At 38.1% G+C, this 21,939-nt stretch overlaps 1 protein-coding gene across 1 annotated transcript in view; it reads right to left on the bottom strand.

The window, feature by feature from the left end:
• Nucleotides 1-5,238: 5,238 nt before the first annotated feature.
• CA8 (carbonic anhydrase 8) overlaps nt 5,239-21,939 on the bottom strand; it is an 86,307-nt gene continuing 69,606 nt past the window's right edge. The window contains exon 9 of the mRNA XM_047727517.1: nt 5,239-6,719. The gene's annotated coding sequence lies outside the window, so the exon portion shown is untranslated. The remainder of the gene's footprint in view (nt 6,720-21,939) is intronic.

The raw sequence follows: 21,939 nt of genomic DNA, 5'->3' as shown, positions 1-21,939 counted from the left end.
AGAGAAAATTACATCCAGAATGACATATAGAGCTTCACAGACCTGCTTCTCAGCAAAACAACCATAACTGACAGAATTGGGAAAAAAAGAAGACCTCTAAAAGTCTGAAAATTTTTCTAAGGACATACAGCAAAAGAAGAAATATTTATTCAAGAAAATCTCTTAATCTCAGTAAGGATAGTTAGAGTATTTGGAATTTAAACCATGAACCCACTCTTTCCCTTCCCCTGCTCCAGGCTTAGCATGATTAAATCTCCACCCTTGGTGGGGATGACCAGGAAGCTGGGGCTCCCCTCAATTCCCAATCAAGGGATACTAAAAAGGTTGCAGAGGCTAAGCACCTGAGGATTATAGGTCCCTTCCTTCCAAAGTCCCCACTCACAGACCAGAGGTTCAACACCAGGTAGAGCAAGCTGAGAATACTGGGGTCTTGATCACCTTTGCCCCAGCTCACTCATACAGCAGTAGTTCCACCTTGGAACTACATTCTGGGAGAGGCAAGCCACAAAGATGGGAGGCTACTGCCCTTACCCAGAACCCTCTTTGCAAAGCTGGAGTGTCACTGCATTAAGAAACAAGCTGCTGACCCCACCCACAGCTCAAGAACTGTGACATAAATATTTTGCCTAGGACAGACGGTAAGAGCAAAGAGCACCAAAACTTTCCATACAAGAATTAACTTTATTAGTAACAGAGTGTGGGGGAAGTTCAAGCCTGAGGCTGCTCTGGAAAACAATGGAGATTTTGGTGACAAGTAATTAAGAGGAGAATATTAGCTGTATCAGGGTAACAAGTTAAACCACTAGCTAGTTTTTCAGACAGAACCATGGAAAGAGACAGCCAAAAACCCTCTTGGATCAGAACAAATCTCATAGCGACCTCAAAACAATGCCAGCAAAGGGGTCCAAACTTAACTGAACCAGATGTGGAGCAACTTATGCCCCATCGCATTGTCAAAAACAATGAAGCAATCACCCAGGGATTAGTGGACCTAACAGCTAGGGTGTTTGTGAGGCAGAGCTTAGCAGAGAGATCAAGGAAAGAGACCACCCAAGAGAGTCTGTTACATCACCGTCATCCCAGGATGATGTGCACGTGCCCAGAATTTCAGTTCTCTGAGAAGCTAATTCCTAGACTTCACAGTGCATGGAGTAATAGAGTTGATTAAAAAAAAAATGCATAGTTCAGCCAAGTCATTAAACAAATAAGGCAAACAACAACAGAAACAAGCAGGGGGTGGAGTGGGTAGAAAGGGGAAAAAATGAGCACAGGATCAGAGAAATATGGGACACTATCAAGTGCCTTAACAAGGGGCACCTGGCTGGCTCAGCTGGTTAAGTGTCTGCCTTTGGCTCAGGTCATGATCTTAGAATCCTGGGATCGAGCCCCACATCGGGCTCCCTGCTCAGTAGGAAGCCTGCTTCTCCCTTTGCCCCTCACCCTGCTCTGGTTCTCTCTCTCTCTCTCTCTCTCTCTCTTTCTCAAGTAAATACAATCTTAAAAAAAGAAGAGTGTCCTAACATTTGAATAATGGTAGCACCAGAAAGAGAAAAGGAAAAAAAAAAAAAAGTAAAAAAGGAATGACCAGAAACATGCCACATTTGATGAAATATTAATCTATATCTAAGAAGCACAACAAATTCCAACTAGGATAACACAAACCGATCTACACCCAGATACATTATAGTAGAATGGGTAGGAGAGTCAGGTAACAAGAAAAGCAGGAAAAAAAAAAAGAAGAAGAATAATTTGGTAACAGCAACATAAAAATCACTTGTCATGTAGAAGGAAACCCCACTAAGTTTAATGGCTGACACCTCATGAGAAACAACATAAATAGTGGAGGCCAAAAGGCAGTGAGATATCATGCTCAAAGTGCTAAAAGAAAAAAAACTGCCAAGCGAGAATCTTACATATAACAAACTTTCACACAGAAAGGTAAAATAAATGTATTCCCACATAAACAAAAAGAATTTGTTGCTAGTAGACTTGCCTTACATGAAATCCTTCGGCCTGAAACCAAGTGACCCCAGACAATAGTATGAATCCATACCAAAAACCAAGAGCACTGGTAAAAGTAATTATATAATTATAAAAGTAATTATATAATTATAAAAGACAGTGTAAGTGCATCTTTCTTCCATCTCTTACTTAAGAAGCAACTGTATAAAGCAGTGTCATATAGTTGTACTATTAGCCTTAGAACATGTAGAAATGTAATGTATTTGACAATAATAACATATAGGAAGTAGGTGAAAACAAAGTAAGAGAATGGAGTAAGAAAATTACACAGACAACAATGTGAATCTACAGGGCCAAATTAAAAGAACCAGAAATGATAAATAAGAAGACTAACATAAGGAATCCTATAAAAAAGAAATTCTATGCGTCCTTCCTTTGCTTAGCTTCTTTAATAGACAATTCTATAAAGTAATGATTATAACAATATATTGTTGGGTTCATAGGACTTATATATATACATATAATATATAAAACAGTAACAAAAAAGGAAAAAGAATGAATAGAGAAATATAAGGGTAATATTTCTGATCTCACTGTAACCAAGTTAGTATAAATCTGAAGTAGATTCTGATGAATTACATGTATATGGTAAGCTCTCTGGAGCATCTCAGTGGCTCAGTTGGTTAAGCATCTGAGTCTTGATTTTGACTCAGGTCACATCTCAGGGTCGTGGGATCAAGCTCCATATCAGGCTCCAAGTTCGGTGGAGAGTCTGCTTGAGATTCTTGCCCTCCCTCTTCTTCTGCCCCTCCCCTGCTCATACTCTCTAATATATAAACACATAAACTTAAACACACACACACACACACACACACACACACACACACAGTAAGCTCTAGAGCAGCCACTAAGAAAACAAAGTCCAAAGAAAGTAAAAGAAAAAATCACTAAAGCTATTGAAGTATAAATATTCACTTAATGCAAAAGAAAACAATAAAGGAAAGATAGAAGAACAACATCAAAGACATGAGACATGTAGGAAACAAAAAGTGGTAGGCATAATTCCAGCTATATCAACAATAACATTAAATGTGAATGGTTAAAAAAAATGCAATCAAAAGTCAGAGAGAGGGGCGCCTGGGTGGCTCAGTGGGTTAAGCCGCTGCCTTCGGCTCAGGTCATGATCCCAGGTCCTGAGTTCGAGCCCCACATGGGGCTCTCTGCTCAGCAGGGAGCCTGCTTCCTCCTCTCTCTCTGCCTGCCTCTCTGCCTACTTGTGATTTCTCTCTGTCAAATAAATAAATAAAATCTTTAAAAAAAAAAAAAAGTCAGAGAGATTGTCAGTCTGGATGAAAAAACAAGATCCCACTTTGTATACAGGAGACATACTTTAGATTCAAAAATACAAATACACTAAAAGTGAAAGAATAGAAAAGATAGATTAAGCAAATAGCAACCATAAGAAAGTGGCAATGGCTTTACTAATATCTAACAAGTTACTTTTTAAGCAAAAAATGTTTCTAGAGATAAAGGGCATTTTTTTATAATAAAAGAACTCCTTCAGAAAAATATGGAAATTTTATATATATATCTAACAATAAAGACCAAAATCCTTAAAGAAAAAGCTGACAGAAAAGAAAGGAAAAATAGATAATTCAATAATAATAGTTGGAGCCATCAATATCCAATTTTCAATAATAGAAATAGGAAGATAAACAAAATAGAATACTTGAACAACATCATAAACCAACCAGACCTAACAGGCATCTACAGAACACATCAACAACAGAAGATTACACATTCTTCTCAAGTGCACACAGAACAGTCATGAGAACAAGCCATATGCTAGGCCATTAAACAAGCCTCAACAGATTTAAAGGATTGAAAACATGCAGAGTTAGTCCTCTAATCATAATTGAGGAGAATTACAGATCAATAACAGAAATTTTGGAATTCAAAAATATGTGGGAATTAACCAACACACACCTAAATAACCATTAAGTCAAAGAAATCACAAGGCAAATTAGAAAATACTCTGAGATAAAGAAAGCAAAAACATACCAAACAAAACTTACAAGATGCAGCAGAAACCAATGCTTAGAGAAAATTTTATAACTGTAAAGGGCTTTATTACAAAAAAATCTCAAACCAATATCCTAATCTTCTACCTTAACATACTAGAAAAATCACAAACCAAACCTAATGCAAGCAGAAAAAGAAATAATAAAGATTAGAGAAGAACTTAATGCAATAGAGAATAGAAACACGGTAGAGACAACCAACAAAACTAAATGCTGCTTCTTTGAAAGGAGCAACAATATTGGCAAGACTTCAACTGACCAACAACAACAAACAATTATCTTAATTGACAAACCTTCTGAGGACAGTATTACTTTAGACACCATCAGGTATGTTAATTACCATGAATCAGAAACACTTTCAGATGTGTAAGCTATGTGAAAAAGCACCTCCGTTTGTTGCTTTTTTTTCCTGTTAGGCAAACAAATCCACCCTAAATTACATTTCAAGATGCATAAAATTTGTCATTTATCCCAAGTTAACTCCCCCACAGCCCCTTCCACCCACCCCCCGACACACACACACACACACACACACACACACACACACACACACAATTTGCTTGGGAGGCTCCTTCCTCAATTTCAGGGCCCATTACATACCTTTCACTTTCCTTCCCCAGGACACCATCAAAGGGAAGGATAGATTTGAGATCAGTTATTTGTACTTGTGTTGATTTACAAATTACACTTTGAGATTCATTCTTACACAAGCATCACTCTCACACCTGCATTCATAGTCTGACCCTGTGGTACCGAAGTGTAGAAAGGAAGAAGGGGTTTCCTATATTAAAGACTACTAAGCCTCCACACACACAGCCCCAGCAATGGACACCACAAGCTGAATCAAGTAGTTCATGTCCATCTTCTCACTTAAGAAACCAGATGGTAAATTTGATTGCTTCAACTAAAAAAACATTGAAGGGGGAAATATGGGCAACTAGGTATTTCCCTAAAGGTCACTTGAATTGTTAATGTTTATTTTGTGTTTTGCAGGGACAGATGGTTGGAGACTACAAGAAGCAACAAAAGTCAAGTCCAAGACTTGACCTGCACCCTGCTTTCAGGGCCCGAACACAGGCTCTACTGAAAGATTGCCAGGTCACCTTTTGACTGGCTTCTCATCCATAAGAAAATGAGATCTTCAGAGATCATCTTTAGATACCAGTTACAAATGAGGAGACACCTACGACCAATGTTCAGCGTGTGTGGCATGTTTTAGTCTAAGAGAGAGAAGTCTTTAAACAGGTTGCAGTTTTTGCAACCATGCTTTGCCATTTCTTCATTTTTGCATAGGAGAAACTAGAGAAAGGAAAGATCCAGGGCTGCTTTCCACTTCCCAGAGACTCTGCCCAATGCTGCCCTCCTGTGGCCCAGGGCTCAGGGAGGACCCCAAACCTTTGCAAGTCCCCGCTTTTCCTCACTCTGCTGCCATGGCCACCGCTCCTGCCTCTCCCTGCACAAGGCTCTACCAGCATCTTCCTTTGTTGTCATTTTTAAGGGGTACTGGGTGTGATTTTTATTTGTATTTAATGCTTTCATTATTACAGCCTCTACACAACACATCTAAAACCTCACAACATATACTTTTACCTGTATGATTTCTGACTTAGACATTTTGCATCCCCAAATCCCTCCAAATTAGGACTATGAGGCCTGTAGTTTTACAACAATAATTGTAACAACAAATAACATTTATTAAGTACTTGCTTTGTGCCAGGCACACTACTAGTTTACACAAATTATCTCATTCTGTCACATCTAACTGCTTCTAAGCATAGGCTTACATTTGCCAGTAGCACTTAAAATTAATTAAAATAAAGATATTATTGATTATCTTAGAAAGCAATGTCTCAATATACTAAAGTAAAATCCATAGAATAAAATATTTTAAGGTCTTACAAAATGTACAACACTAAATTATTATAGGATACTATTAAATTTATGTTTCTATCATTGAAAATAAAGCTATTTTCTGGTATGTAGTACCCACTTACTTTTTATCCTATTTTTATGCCTTTCTCAAACTCCTAACCAGAGCTTCTAATATGTCAAATAAATCAATTAGATTCATACATTCAATTTGATCCTTTGAGAAATACATAAAGTGATTCTGTTGTTGCATTAACTCCAAAATTGTTTTGCATAATAACCAGCATGACATTAATTGTGGCATGAGAGCTGAACAACATGAGATATGACCTTCACTAATCCTTCACATTCCATTTGCAAGCCGTATGCTGTTCCTGATCAAAACTCTTATTTATTATTAAGAATTACATTATTCTCCAAATGAGTGAATTTTCTCTGAGACAAGAAATGAAGGACCGCTAACATTGAGAGTGTATTTTTCCTGTCTCAGTATTAATATGTGATATATATTCATATTAATAACAACTCTGAAAACTAGTTTCATTTCTTCTACACATAAGCAAAAAACATATGTGCCAAAATCTGAATCCTAGCAGCAGTGGTACGGATATAGAATACTGGGGTTCTTTTGAATGTACAGCCACTTCTAGTATTTCATTAGAGCACATGTAGAGGCAGCTGTCACAGACGTCCATCAGAGCTGGGTTAGATGAAGACGAACAATGCAGGCTTTGAGGGTCAACCGTAGCTGCAGCTCAAAAGTTTCCGTTTCTCATCGAAGGGCACTATAGGATCGTTGTCTTCCTCCTGGAGGCAAAAAGAATGAATCAATTATGTCACTGACATACCTCCACAGCAGACTGAAAAGTCTTTTTTTGCAGTCTCAGAAGAGACAGTGAAAACTCAAGATTACATAAGAAAATGTGAAAATTTCAAAACTATATTCCCGGTCAAGTTTGTCATCAGTTTTTGCATGAAGTCCACCATCATTTTATTTCTGTGGCAGAATCTACTAGCGCAAAAGTTCACAGAGGTATTTTCCACTGAAGGAAATGTTTGAAAGGCTGAACATTTCTGTACCATGTTTAGTAATAAAATTCAGCTTTATTATCATTAACTTCACGTATATTAATCACAGACGGTCACTGCTTGTGCAAAAAGACCACTTTCTTGCTAGCCCCCAAAGAGCTTTCCAATTCTATTAAGTAAATGGATAAATAATCAATACAAAATAATACATGAAAAGATAGTCTTTTTTGAAAGAGTGGATTTCCCATATAGGAAAACAACATCAGCTCAGATGTTCAATAACATCTAGTCATGTTGCCAGCGATGGGAGTGGCCAAACCAACTTTCATGGGGTCTCTGCACATTAACTGGTCCACTCTTTTGGATAATAAAGACCTATTAAAATTCAGATGCGTATGATTTCTGACCTGAAATTATATTCCTAGAAGCTTATTATACAGATACAGCCATCCAATCATACAAAGATTTTGTGTCAGGATGTTCACTGCAGCAATTAAATAACTTCCTTCCTTAATAAAAAACACAATAGAGTACTTTAAAAATGTCCACATATGCTGCGTATGGATATATTACACATACACACATACATGTGTCTGTCCATGTATGCTATGTACACAGATATACACAATTTCTGGAACAATTTATTAGAAAGTATTTGTAATGTGGCGTATATTTTTCCAAACCACGTTTCAAAGAAAATAGTGAGTCCTAATCAAATCTTTAAGACCTCAGATAAAACTTCAAAGGTAAAATAGGACTTTGTGTACACACTTGATAATTACAACCCAGCAAATTTTAAGTCGAAGCAACTCACATGGAACTGACAGTCAAAATTGTGAAGCCACAGCATTTCAGAGCTAAAAGGAGCCGAAAGGTCATGATAGGCACATTTCCTTCAAAAGAAAAATAACCTGGAGTCCCCCATTTCCCAAAATGTATTCAAGTAAAACTTAGTTGGAAAAATGAATCTGTGTTCAAAAAAACTGTGGAAATTCTGGTTAAATACAGTAACATATGGTGGTTCTATACAAAATCACCTCAGAGTCTCTAATGCACTAATGTGCCCTGTAAGTCTCCAAAAGGAGGTTATTATATCCAGGATTCTCCAAATTGCTAGACATCAGCTCCTTACTTAACAAAACACCTTAATGTGTATCTTTTTTTTTTTAATTTTTATTTTTTCAGCATAACAATATTCATTATTTTTGCACCACACCCAGTGCTCTATGCAATCCGTGCCCTCTACAATACCCACCACCTGGTGCCCCCAACCTCCCACCCCCCACCCCTTCAAAATTCTCAGATCGTTTTTCAGAGTCCATAGTCTCTCATGGTTCACCTCCCCTTCCAATTTCCCTCAACTCCCTTCTCCTCTCCATCTCCCCTTGTCCTCCATGCTATTTGTTATGCTCCACAAATAAGTGAAACCATATGATAATTGACTCTCTCTGCTTGACTTATTTCACTCCGCATAATCTCTTCCAGTCCCGTCCATGTTGCTACAAAACTTGGGTATTCATCCTTTCTTTTTTCTTTTTTTTTTTTCTTTTTTTTTTTTTTTTACAGCTTTATAAACATATATTTTTATCCCCAGGGGTACAGGTCTGCGAATCGCCAGGTTTACACACTTCACAACACTCACCATAGCACATACCCTCCCCAATATCCATAACCCCACCCCCTCTCCCAACCCCCTCCCCCCATCAACCCTCAGTTTGTTTTGTGAGATTAAGAGTCACTTATGGTTTGTCTCCCTCCCAATCCCATCTTGTTTCATTTATTCTTCTCCTACCCCCTCAACCCCCCATGTTGCATCTCCTCTCCCTCATATCAGGGAGATCATATGATAGTTGTCTTTCTCCGATTGACTTATTTCGCTAAGCATGATACCCTCTAGTTCCATCCACGTCGTCGCAAATGGCAAGATTTCATTTCTTTTGATGGCTGCATAGTATTCCATTGTGTATATATACCACATCTTCTTTATCCATTCGTCTGTAGATGGACATCTAGGTTCTTTCCATAGTTTGGCTATTGTAGACATTGCTGCTATAAACATTCGGGTGCACGTGCCCCTTCGGATCACTACGTTTGTATCTTTAGGGTAAATACCCAGCAGTGCAATTGCTGGGTCATAGGGTAGTTCTATTTTCAACATTTTGAGGAACCTCCATGCTGTTTTCCAGAGTGGTTGCACCAGCTTGCATTCCCACCAACAGTGTAGGAGGGTTCCCCTTTCTCCGCATCCTCGCCAGCATCTGTCATTTCCTGACTTGTTGATTTTAGCCATTCTGACTGGTGTGAGGTGGTATCTCATGGTGGTTTTGATTTGTATTTCCCTGATGCCGAGTGATGTGGAGCACTTTTTCATGTGTCTGTTGGCCATCTGGATGTCTTCTTTGCAGAAATGTCTGTTCATGTCCTCTGCCCATTTCTTGATTGGATTATTTGTTCTTTGGGTGTTGAGTTTGCTAAGTTCTTTATAGATTTTGGACACTAGCCCTTTATCTGATATGTCATTTGCAAATATCTTCTCCCTTAATGTGTATCTTAATGGCTCTGCAGAACACATTTGGAAAAGGCAAATCTACAGGAATATATATTCCAAGTTTATCAAAGTAAAGAAATTTCAATTTAAGAATATATGAAGCCATTCTAAAACTTAAACTATCATGATCCAAAATACCAATTAAACAAAGGATAGTTAATATGCAGTCTCCTCAATCATACAAACTCAGGTCTTAACACAAAGCGTTTTGATACTGAACGTTCACACATCGAGGTCAACAGATGCCCGTGTCCATCGGTGTCTCATTCATTTTGAAATTCTAAGGGTCCCATGTAAATTGTTCTCAACAGATGCTAAGTGAGTTCTAATCTACCAGAGCGTGGTCTCTTCCTGGTAAATTTAGGTACTCACTCTGCTAAAAATCCCCCTCCAGAAGAAACTAAAGATAGTAATGCCCCAGGCTTGTTGGGCTGCTTCTCCTCTACAAGGCACTGTGAGGACAATTTTTATGTTAGCCCCCCCACCCCCGGCCCAAAAAAATGGATGCTTCCTCTTGTTCACTGTAGACACCAAATTACCTGGGTAAATATTTCAATCGATCACAATCTGTGGTACAGATTTGAAACCAGGGAGGCCAAGGTTCGAGTTCCAGCTCTGTGATTTTAGGCAATCTACTCACCCCTTCTGAGCTTCAGATGATCGTGGATCCAGATAGAACCTTCATAGGGTTGTGTGAGAATGTAGTATGACAACAGATGAAAGGTGAGGACAGTGAGTCCAGGCACATAATCAAGCTATTAGTGAGGATTTCAGCTGATTCTATAAACATCTCACTAGCTGGAAATTGAACTACGCGATGGCCTATTATCTTTCACAGCATGTGTTCAAAATTTACTTTCCAGAATTTCAGAGAAAGTTTTCATGGAAGGAAATGATACTTGATCACCTTTGCACTGTATTCCCAAGGCCCAATGCAGTACCTGGCCCACAGCAAACACTCAAAGAAAATGTGTGTGTGTGTGCGTGTATACATAAAAAAGTGTACAAAATGACAGGAGCAACTTTATTTTTTTAATTTTATTTAATTTTTTAAATTTGTATCAAAATTGCACATTTACATAAAGGGTTACATAGTTCTAGAATATTTCCTATGAAAACGAGCAGGTCCCTATCTCTTACGCCACCAATTTCCTCAACTCTTTTAACTGATTATTTTATTAACACCACAGAGCTAAATGGTGTGATTTTTATTACTCCTTTTCAATTTTAAGTATTGTCTCTTGACTTTTCCCATGGAAAATGAAGATGTAACCCTCCTTCCTCCTGTCAGACATCCCCCAACCCCAACATACACCGCCCACATGTATATAAACTCTTCCCTCCCTCCATCCTTCCAATATGGTTATATAGTAATTTTGGCTGGATCAGTTTCTGTTCTATTATTTCTATTACTGTGATGATATAAATCTAATCCAGAACTGAATTATGTGTATTCATGTATCATTTTTTTTTTCCTTATACTTCTTTTCTCCCTCTGGAGTGAGTAACTGTAATTATCTTGGTTTTTCCCACCTTAGTTTTCTCTGTACGCAATCCAAAGCTACCTCCCAATCGTCTGACTCTCAAGAAGTTTAAGGCATATCATGCAATCTATTTCATCTTCCTGGAGAAAGTTCTAGAGCCTTCTCATTTGCTCACATCTGGACTCACTACCTCTATCGCTACAACCCCACTTCACAATTGTTTTAGGCATCTCCTTTGCTGGATCTCCTGTTACCCAAATGCTCCATCTGTTTTCTCCATTTTGGTGTCCCAAATACTCCATCTGTTTTCTCCATTTTGGTGAAGCATATCTTCTAGTAGCTTCTCAGGAAATAATCTTTAATGATCTTGATATTTAAAAAGGAATACTTTAAGCTTGACTGGCTAAAAAATTCTAGTGAGTTGTAATTTTCCCTCAGAATTCACGCTTGACGTTTAGCTTCCAGTGTTGCTATTTATTGGTCTGATGTCCAAATTCCAGGTTCTTTCAATGTTTTTTTCTCCCTGTAATTCCTCCCTCAGTGTCTAGAAATTAGTGGTGCCTTGCTGTGGGTGCACTTTGATCGATATGCTGGAAATTCAATGGGTTCTTTAAAACTTTAAATGTATGTTCATGAGTCCTGAGAAAATGTTTAAATGATTTTGTTGCTGCTTCCTCTCTTCCATTTTCTCTGCTCTCTCTCTCGTTTTCCTATTATTTGGATAATGGACCACCTGCACTGGTTCTCCAATTTTCTTACTTATCTGCTATTTTTGTTCTACTTTCTTTAAGAAATTCAGTTCTGCCTTCTGATTCTCCTAGAGAAATTTCTGCCATCGTGTTTACAATTTCCAAAAGCTTTTTAGACTATTCCTTTTCTTCACAGCATCCAATTCCCATTTCGTGGTTGCAGTTTCTTCCCTGATCTCTCTAAAGACATGAATGATCACTTTTTTTTAACTTTTCCTAAGTATTTATTTCTTATATCTTGCCTTCTTCTATTTGTTTTGGGCTCTTCTGTATTATACACCTTTTTCAAATGTCCGTAACTGTTCATACCGCAGAATGGGAACAACCACTATAAAACAACAACAACAAAAACCGAGAGTGGAGGGGCGCCTGGGTAGCTCAGTGGGTTAAAGCCTCTGCCTTCTGCTCAGGTCATGATCCCAGGATCCTAGGATCGAGTTTCTGCTCAGTGGGGAGTCTGCTTCTTCCCCTGCGCCTCCTCCCCCCCGCCTGCCTCTCTGCCTACTTGTGATCTCTGTCAAATAAATAAATAAAAATCTTTAAAAAAAAAACAAGAGCGGAGACTCCAAGCACACAAGAGGGCACTTATTTATCTGTCCTGCTTTCACCACAGAATGTACCAGCTGGACCATTTCGTTAAAGAAGTCCCTTGGGGTACTCAGGTTCTCCAGAAAGAACCTTCAAGCTCCCTGTCTAGAGAGTAGAGGCCTTTCTGCCAGTGTCCTGGAGGCCAAGGGGGGGAGGAAAGAACACAGGACATGAGGATATTATTTAATTATTCTATTTTTCAGTGAGGTATCCTGATACTCAATGGCACCTATGTCCCCTAATAAGGAGACTCTCTCTTCATCAGCTTTCAATCACTACCCATGATTTCAGCCTCCTCTCACTCCAGCTTCTAGAGATTATCTGCTGCCACCAATTCCTGAGCCTTTGAGAGACTGTCACATAAACAGGCATGTTCCTCACATCTGCTAAGTCTGTTACCTCACAACCATCTGCTTCCAGCTTCCAAAATATTTTTGGTGCTGTCTCTTTTGTTTTCTCTTCCTAGTCGGTTTGTCTACTTAAAAAAATTAAAAAACAAAAAAACAAAAAAACACCTTTCCTGTTATTTTAATGCAGTTTGTGGTAGAAACAAAATTAATTGCCTGTGTTCAATGGATTATCATTATTTGATTAAAAAGTTATTTTTTATACATTTGGGTATTTTCTCAAGTTTCTACCATAACTGTATTACTTGATAACCAGAATATATATTTATTCAGAAAAACCATGTAAAGAAATGATACTTTCAATATACAAAGGCCATCAAACTGACTGGCTCCCCTTTGGGACTTCCTCCAAATACCCATCTATGTATGTATAAAAAATAAGAAAGATTAATTCTAAAAAAGAATGTTCTATTATACAATGATCACTGTTCATAACAAGACCCTGAAGTATGGCTATACCCTAAGAAGTCCTCTAAATCATCTGCTATTTCAGTATAATTGCAACAGATGCTATCTTTCACATGTGAGTATTTTTGAACTTTAAATTACCTTCTATGAAGAGACCCCAGGGAATGAGTGCAAATCAAATCACTACTGGGAGAATTTCCTGAAAAGCTACCAAAAATAAACAAGCACATAAAATTAAAAGAAATAATAATAAAATAATAAAAAGACATGCATGCACACGTACCCTACTTCTCAGAGGCCACTGCAGGTCCCAGGGCTGACCTAAGTGCTGGACTCGCTCAGCTCACTGATAACCCATTAAGGTTTCCCTCCCTAAGTAAGATAATCCAGGGTATAATTTCCAAAATAAGAATCTTTTAAGAAATAGGGATGGGGTGCCTGGGTGGCTCAGTCAGTTAAGCACCTGCCTTCTGCTCAGGTCATGATCGCAGGGTCCTGGGATCCAACCTGGCAACAGGCTTCCTGCTCAGAGTGGAGTCTGCCCCTCCCTTTGCCTCTCTCTCTGCTAATGCTCTCTCTCTCTCTCTCAAATAAATAAAATCAAAAAAAAAAAAAAAAAAAAAAAGAAAAGAAAGAAAGACAAAATAAACAAATAATTAAATAGGGATGTGATGGACATGAGGATTCTCTCTTTCAGAATGGTCTCTTTGTTGTGTGTATTAGAAGAACACTCTCTTGGGGGAGTTTTCACAGGCTGCTTTAATTTGGAGTTAGCCATGTACCTGATTTACTCCCAACACTGGGCTGTAAGCCCCTTTGGGGAAAGTCCATGTATGTCTGATTATGTTTTTATTTTCACACAGTCCCTAAAATACCACCATACACAAAACAGAAGACTAAAAATAAATGTCCTTCCGTGACAAACAAGGATGCACAGCCACCTTCCCCCCACCCAACATACCCACTAATAACAACATCAGGTCACGAGAAAAGAAATAAAGAGAGAAAGGAGGATGAGAAAGGAAGAGGTCAGGAGTGTCCAATGCATTTGAAGATTCAGAGAAAAGAGTGTGAGGAAAATGCTACTGTTTTTGGAAAGAGAAGTCAAAGCATATCAGAAATAAGAAAGGGGTGCCAGATTATTTGACATGATCCTAAAAGTACTATATGCTACAATAAATATTGACATTAGAAAGAAGAAGACTGTCATTATTTAAGTATGTGATCAAGGTCTGTTTAGAAAATTCAAAATAATCAGCTACAATATTACTGGAAACTATGTGAAAGGTCAGTTAAGAAAGCCAAGGACAGGGACACCTGGGTGGCTCAGTGGGTTAAGCCTCTGCCTTCGGCTCAGGTCATGATCTCAGGGTCCTGGGATCAAGACCCATATCGTGTTCTCTGCTCAGCGGGGAGCCTGCTCTCTCTCCCTGCCTCTCTGCCTAGTTGTGATCTCTCTCTCTCTCTCTGTCAAATAAGTAAACAAAATCTTTAATAAAAAAATAAAATAAAAATAAATTTTAAAAAAGAATGCCAAGGACAAACCTAAGCAATTATTTGTTTAGTGAAGAAACATTAACCCATAGAAAGATATAATGGAAAATGACACTAATCAAAACAGATGACAGCAGTAACAATAACCGTAAAAAAAGAAAAAGAAAACAATAATAGTAATAGCTCACATTTGTTGAATGCTAACTTCTGCTAAGCGCATTTTACCTTATTTAATTTCATCATCTCTAGAAAGTATTACTCCTAGTATCGTTACCTCATAGATGAGGACACTGAGGCTGATGGAGTATCACTGATTTGCCCAAGTTGCGGAACAGGTGGCGGTGCCATATTCCCCATCAAGCCACATCCAAGGCTGACTCTAGAGCCCAATGCACACCTTGTATTAGTCTAGTGATGAGAGAACCGTCCAATGAATAAAGAACATAAACACTTTTAACAAGCCCTGACCTATGCATTGTTCCTTAATAGAAAAATTCAATACCAATTCTCCTTAAATCCCTCCATATATTCAATGCAATCCAAGTGAAACGTTCTAGCAAAATTTTTTTTTGCTTTTTCTTTTCTCAAACTCTTTTTCACACCCCCTCTTTCTTTCACTCTTTATTTCGACCATTCTGATAAAATGATGCTACAGCTTATCTGGAAGAATTAAGCATGGGAGAATAGCCAGGAAAATTCTGCAGAAGGGGCTAGGTGAGGGACCTTGTCCTACCAAACACTAAACCATACACATACACCACCAGGTTTGTGAGCAATGGTCATGAATAGGGAGTTTTGGTGGACTAGGAGAGGGACTTCGGGGACAGAACCAAGCCATCCCGGGATTTAACATCGTAACGTGTTTTTATCCTTTTTAGTCAGACAGGCACAGATGAAAAATCTGAAAACAGTTAACGGTGGTGAAGGTGAGGGGAACTGTGCTTGGTGGACGCATAAATGGATAGGACTCCCAGGCCGAGCAATCTCCATACATATGTACTCTAATTCAAACTCTCCAACCCAGTAATCTCATTACCAAGAATTTTTTAAGGACACAGATGCATAAATCAACCACAGTATCACTAAGGATGGCAAAATTCTGTAAATAACCTGAATGTATAATAATAGAGGAACAGCGCAATAAAATTTTGGTACATACTTATGGTAACTTATTTAAAAGGTAATCATTTAGAAGTATGGCCTATTACCTACGCAATGGCATAAATAGATATATTGTCAAGCGGACAGAAAAAACAGCCTGTGGCACCTGCCTGTCTCAACTGGTAGAGCGTACAACTCTTAATCTCGGGGTTATGAGTTCAAGCCCCACACTGGATATAGAGCCTACATTAAAAAAAAAAAAAATCCTCTGGGGCGCCTGGCTGGCTCAGTTAGTAGAACATGTTCCTCTTGATCTCAGGGTAAGTTCAAGCCCCACGCTGGGTGTAGAGATTACTTAAAAATAAAAATAAAAATAATAATAAAATCTTTAAAAAGAAAAATAGCCTGAATATAATTCATGAGGAACACTGTATATCTACATATCCCATAGAAGATAAATGCATGAAGAGAGACCAAATGACAAAAATAACAATAAAGCTAAGTATTCACTGAATACTTACACCGTGGACCAAAAACACGTTAAGCCCTTTACATTATCTCAGTGAATCTTCACAGTAACACTCTGAGGTACCTATGGACTTCTTCTAACTGATGACAAAAATAACTTAAGAGACATCAGCAACTTTTTCAGGATCACACAACTAATTAGTGGTGGAGTCAAAATGGAACGCGAGACCTCCCCACTGTGCTATGGGGTCTCCGTGTTCACCCCAGTCCTGGTGATGGCTGTCACTGACAGGAGGGTTTGAGAAATCCACTACTTCTTCTTTATTTTGTTCTATATTGTTTGAATTTTTTGTCCTGAACCATCATATTTAGAGACATGGGAACAAAGAACAAAAAAAGAAAGAAATCAAAGGCAACTCTTGCCACAGCAATTTCAAGAGGCAGATGGGAGATGAACATATTTCAAGAAATCAAGGAGGAAAGAAGAAATGAGAAAGAGGTAGAAAGTATACCAAGTGATAAGAAAAAAATGGCAGAAACACTTTCTATAAAATATTCAATCAGTGGTACAAACATATGTACATACATAAAGGGACCCCATGAAAAACTGCTTTTTTAAACTCCTTCTGCCTTTATTCTTGTGAAGACCTACACCCCTGTCTTCCACATGCTTCACAGAACAGATTAGGTCTATCCCCCTTGCAGAGTTCAAGGAGTTAGTGGTTTCTCAGTAGATAACATCTTAGGAGTGACCAAGCACGGTCGTGAACATTTTCCAAGACCACTGACTCACCAAAAGCCCTGGTTCCAGGGCGTATGTGATGTGCGGAGCACACCTGAACACTCATTTTTGTTCCTGGATGCCTGAGAAGACATGGGCACTGGACCACAATCCCCAGTAAAAACCCATGACCCCAAGCAACAATGAGATTCACTCTCCTGTCCTTTCCAAGTCTCCCAGATGTTCCGTCCATATCTGCACTCGCTCTATGTCTTCAATAAAATTTGTTCTCACTTCCTCATGGCTGGAGGTTGCTTTCTATCCTGTACTAAGCCAAGGACTATGTTGGCTGGTCCTGCAGGACCCACTATGGGTTCTCCGGAACCCAGCCAGCCTGCATCATTTGCATAACCCTTATTATCATAACCCTGTATTGCAGCAATATGTTACTGAGAACAGAAACATGCGTCCTTTTTTCCCAGAAGTCTTATTTCCGGGAAATTATCTAAAAGAGATAAGGAGCAAAGATATACAAGGATATACAAAGATACACAAAGATATACTCGTAACTTTCTACCCTTTGTTATTTGAAATGTGGTGTAGTGACAAGAGCTCCAGGTTTGCAGTTAAACCTACCTGGGTCTGAATCCTTGCTCTGTACTTTACTAGCTGTGACCATGACCCAAGTTACTCAACCTCCTTCAGTCTCAGTTTATCTCTAAAACATAAATCAAAACACAGGCCTCACAGGATTGTTGTGGGGATTAAATGAGATAATATACAGCACCGTCTGAAATATAACAAACCACTCATTTCTTTTTCTTCCCACCACTCACTAATCTGTATAATTTAGAATGAATACATAAACTTTAATCAGAACTCTAAGATAAATCATACAGCTTGGTAATTTCTACATTATTCTGCATCAGAGTATCATAAAACATTAAACTTAGCTTTTAAGGTTGTTCAGTAGTAAACCTATGTTATGATACTTTGACACTTTCTCAATCTCAATTAGCAGCAAACCAATTAACAAAACTTTTATACACTACAGTGAGTCACATTTTTCTTCTTTCTTCCCTAATCCCTGGTGTGTTGTAAGGGTGATTGAGTATCTAATTACTTCTTAATTGAATGCACATAATATACATTTTTCACTAGTTCAAGCTTAATGCTTTTAGTCCAGAAATCAAAGTCAATGAAATTAAGTTGAATTGGGATTTGGGCAACTGTTATAATGAAAGAAGGTTTGTATTATGTCTAATTATAAGTAAATGTGGATTTTAGCATTATTTCCTATGGAAATATTTTAGGTACAGGAATGTGCCATAACTGACTAATTTAAATGATTAATAACATTGTTATTCTTATTCACAATCTTTTATTCCTCATTACAGTGATTTTTATTGCTGAGACCCACTAAATATAATCATTCTTTAAAGAAAAGATACCATTAAAGAATCATTAGTTGTAGCAAAATCAGGACGATCATTCATATCAGTGACTAGATGAGTTTCTCTGCAGCATAAAGGTTATAGGAATTCTCACATGATGTCAACAGAAGAAAAAACATAAATTTGGAATATAATCAGTTAGATTCATAAAAAAATATTTATGGAAAAACATAAAAACATTACTATCAAAATGGCATTCCAAATTCAGTTACTATTTTACAGAGATACTATTTCATGAGCGGGCTCCCCCTACTCTTTTTGCATTATACAGGAGTAACAAAAAAAGCCTGAAGTAGATATTCCCCAACAACAAAGGTTTGTTTGCTTGTCTATAGATACGGGGAGCAGCTATCTGAAATTATTGAGCTGAAGCCCTCCTCTGGCAGATGACTAGATTAAGTAACTTCTTCAGGTCCAGTCAATGCCAAGTTTCCAAGATGTCCTAAAAAGATTTTCTGTAAACAAGCCCTAAAGACCTTGATGAGTTTCTAACCACTAAAAGTACAACAATAATTCAGAAATTTTGAAGGGGGTTAAAGTAGTGCTATAATGGAAAATAGACCCATCCAAAACAATGTGGTTTTCCCGATTTAACAATTTATTTGGAGAACGTGTTATCTATCTAGTGGCCAATTTCTTGATCGGAGAAATCTCCACATTACCTAACAAATATATTAGATTCTGTCCCCAAGATACTGGGTATTGTCTAGATTATTTTAGCTTTGCATGTTATCAAAACAAGTTTTAACTGGAATGCTTGTTTAATTAAACCTGAAGTAGCCCCCAAAATAAAGCAAACCTACACACACACACGCACCTCTAAGACCTATATAGTTTAACAACTTTTTATGGCATATTTTTAGTAAAAATATTTTAAAATACATTCTCACCCTTTTGAGGGTCCTATCGATATCTATCTTTTTCTCACATGGTTTTTTCTCTAACTCACCCTTTTCCCTTCTTCAGGAAACGACTTTCATCCCTAACAAAGATGTCTTGGGTAATTTCCTCTTCACTGTCACACCGTAATGCTTTCCTCACCCTCATGCCATTTCATTTCCATGCTGAGATTTCAGATTCCCTAGGTTTTGCTATATGTAAGCAATTTGCTATATATAATCATCAGGACCATAACTATTACATAACAATATGAAAATATTAAAAAGAGGACTTCCGTCATTTCATCATGCTTCCGTATTTCCTGGCTAACTGCTAACACCTAGCTACAGATCAGAAGCTCTAATGCAGAAAGATTTTCCAAAGCCCATTTCCAGAAGACTCTGTACCTTAAGAGTGAACATTTCAATCAGGTGCCAGTAATGGTACCCTTCATTACGGATGGCAATAACTACCACTGACACCAAACTCCCAAGGGCAGGTCCTGCCAGTTAGTCACAGCACCCCTTCCCACTGTACTCAGAGGTGGATTCAGTCTTCTTTTCAACCACTCACAGCTGACACACAAGTCTGACCGCACCATGTCCTCCAAGTCTTTTATTTGTAGCAATCTTTCTTTAATAATCCTATGGGAAGGGGTGCTCTTGCGACAGTCCAGGTAAGAAATGGGGCTAACTTCACGGGGTGTGATGTTGGGCATGGGGACATAGACACAGATTTCGGAGTTGTCAGAAGGCAAATCTGCAGAACTAGACGATAAATTGGAAATGGGAAGTGAGGTGAGGGAGAGAGGAGTCAAATATAACTCGGGTTTCTAAAAAAACTCTAAGAGAGCCAGCTCATAAATTCACTCTCGTACATACGGAGTTTAAGATGTCTTTGACACCTCCAAGAGAAGAATCAGACAGAGAGTTGGGCCTCCAGTACTAGAACGGACTAGAGAGACCTAGTCTGAGGCTATAAATGCATGGGTCATGTGCAGCTGGTGCAAAGAGAAACTGTAGGTTTGGAGAAGTCGCCTACAAAGACAGCATGCCTTCTCACAGGCTGAGCTGTGAGGACTCCAACAGGAAGTGGCCTCCTGAAAAGTCTGGGTGCAGAGCTTTTATACCTGCCCAGCTCCAGAATGACTGCTTTCCTAAGTCTCTGTAAACTTCATCAGGAGAAAGAGAAACTTGAGAGAATGGACAGCAAATAAACAAGGAAACCAAAATTAGTGCCTCCTTATGAATATGGTTTTCTTAATAATTAGTCTCAGAGTGGAAAAATGGAGCTAAAAATTGATCTGAGGAAATTACCAAAACAAGCATCCATGATGCATAAGAGAACATGTTCAGAGGAGATCACCTGGTCTCGGTAATTTTCTTACGAAAAATATATGCTCTAGGTTTAAAGTCTTGAAACCTACTATATTTAAGGGATCAGAATATATGAATGTTCAACATACAGGTTGGCCCATGACTGCAAAATGTTCTCTTTTCTTCTTCCCAAACACAATTTTCTTTGAATTCATGAGCTGTGGTGGGGCGGGGCGGGGGGGGGGGGGCAGCGGCAAGTCATTCTGCAATTTTTATCTACTACAAATCATTAAAATTTCTAAAACCTAAAAGGAAAAGGGATAAATATGGAAGTAGGGATTATTTTCCTTGTTGAGTAATCTTGAAGAAATGCCTATACAGCTTTGATGCTTTTCATTCTTGGGTTAATAACAATTTTTATATCACATAATCAAAACATAATAGACAGGTTGAGCACCCTTGATATTTTGGCCTTTTCCTGAAATCATTTTGAAATCCTTTAGGAAATCCATTCCATTTTCAAGAAATTCTATATGATACAGTAAATAGAAAACAGCTATATCCATCGAGTTTTCATTTCTCACTTTAATGCTGTGCATCAAGTTAAATTATTAGAGTGAGGAAAAGTCCAAGTTCTATTGACGGAAAATATGGCCTTGAGCGTTCCATTTGTTCAGAAAGGATAAAAGCTTTTCCCTACTTGGTCATTCAGAATTGACACTCTCCCTTACCCCTTGTAGCCCCTCCTTTTCTAGAAAGCCTTATCCTTTTCTAAGGCTGTAATTTTTTATGTTATAAAAGAGAACAGATAAGAAACTGATGCTTGTGATAGTGTTATTAAAACTAAAAAGACAACATTATTAATTGCAAAAGTATATGGAGGGAAGAGTCCAGCACAGTCAAGGATGGCTTCAAAGACCCAGAAAGAAAAATGAGGGCAAGCTTGACAAAGGAATCATTCAGAGTCCTTTGATTAATAACCCTCTTTTTTCTGCTTCCTTTATTTTTTCCCTTAATTTACTTGAAGGCATACTTAGACTTCTTCCCCCTTAAAGCGGGGAGAAGAAAGGAAAGTATTTAAAGAGACTTGTGGCATTGGTTTTACGGATAATAAATAATTATAACTAAGTATAGTTACTATACACATGTGCAGCTTAAATATATCTGAGTTACAGGGGAAACAGACAAGTCTTTGAACAGTCATTAAAGCTTTAAATAATGGGCTAAAACTTCACGAAACAGACAGGCAAGTAATCATCTCATCAGAACTAAGTACCAGTATTAAGATACCAAGAACAACAAGTAAACTAGACTAAACTTTGGTCTTGTTTTTTGTTTGTTGTTATTAAGATTTGGTTCTCATACAGAAAATTCAATGGGT

This window comes from Lutra lutra, chromosome 4 (assembly GCF_902655055.1).
Source record: "Lutra lutra chromosome 4, mLutLut1.2, whole genome shotgun sequence".
Taxonomy (NCBI): domain Eukaryota; kingdom Metazoa; phylum Chordata; class Mammalia; order Carnivora; family Mustelidae; genus Lutra; species Lutra lutra.
Note: the sequence above shows the minus strand (reverse complement) of the source record. Positions and strands in the feature narration are given on the sequence as shown.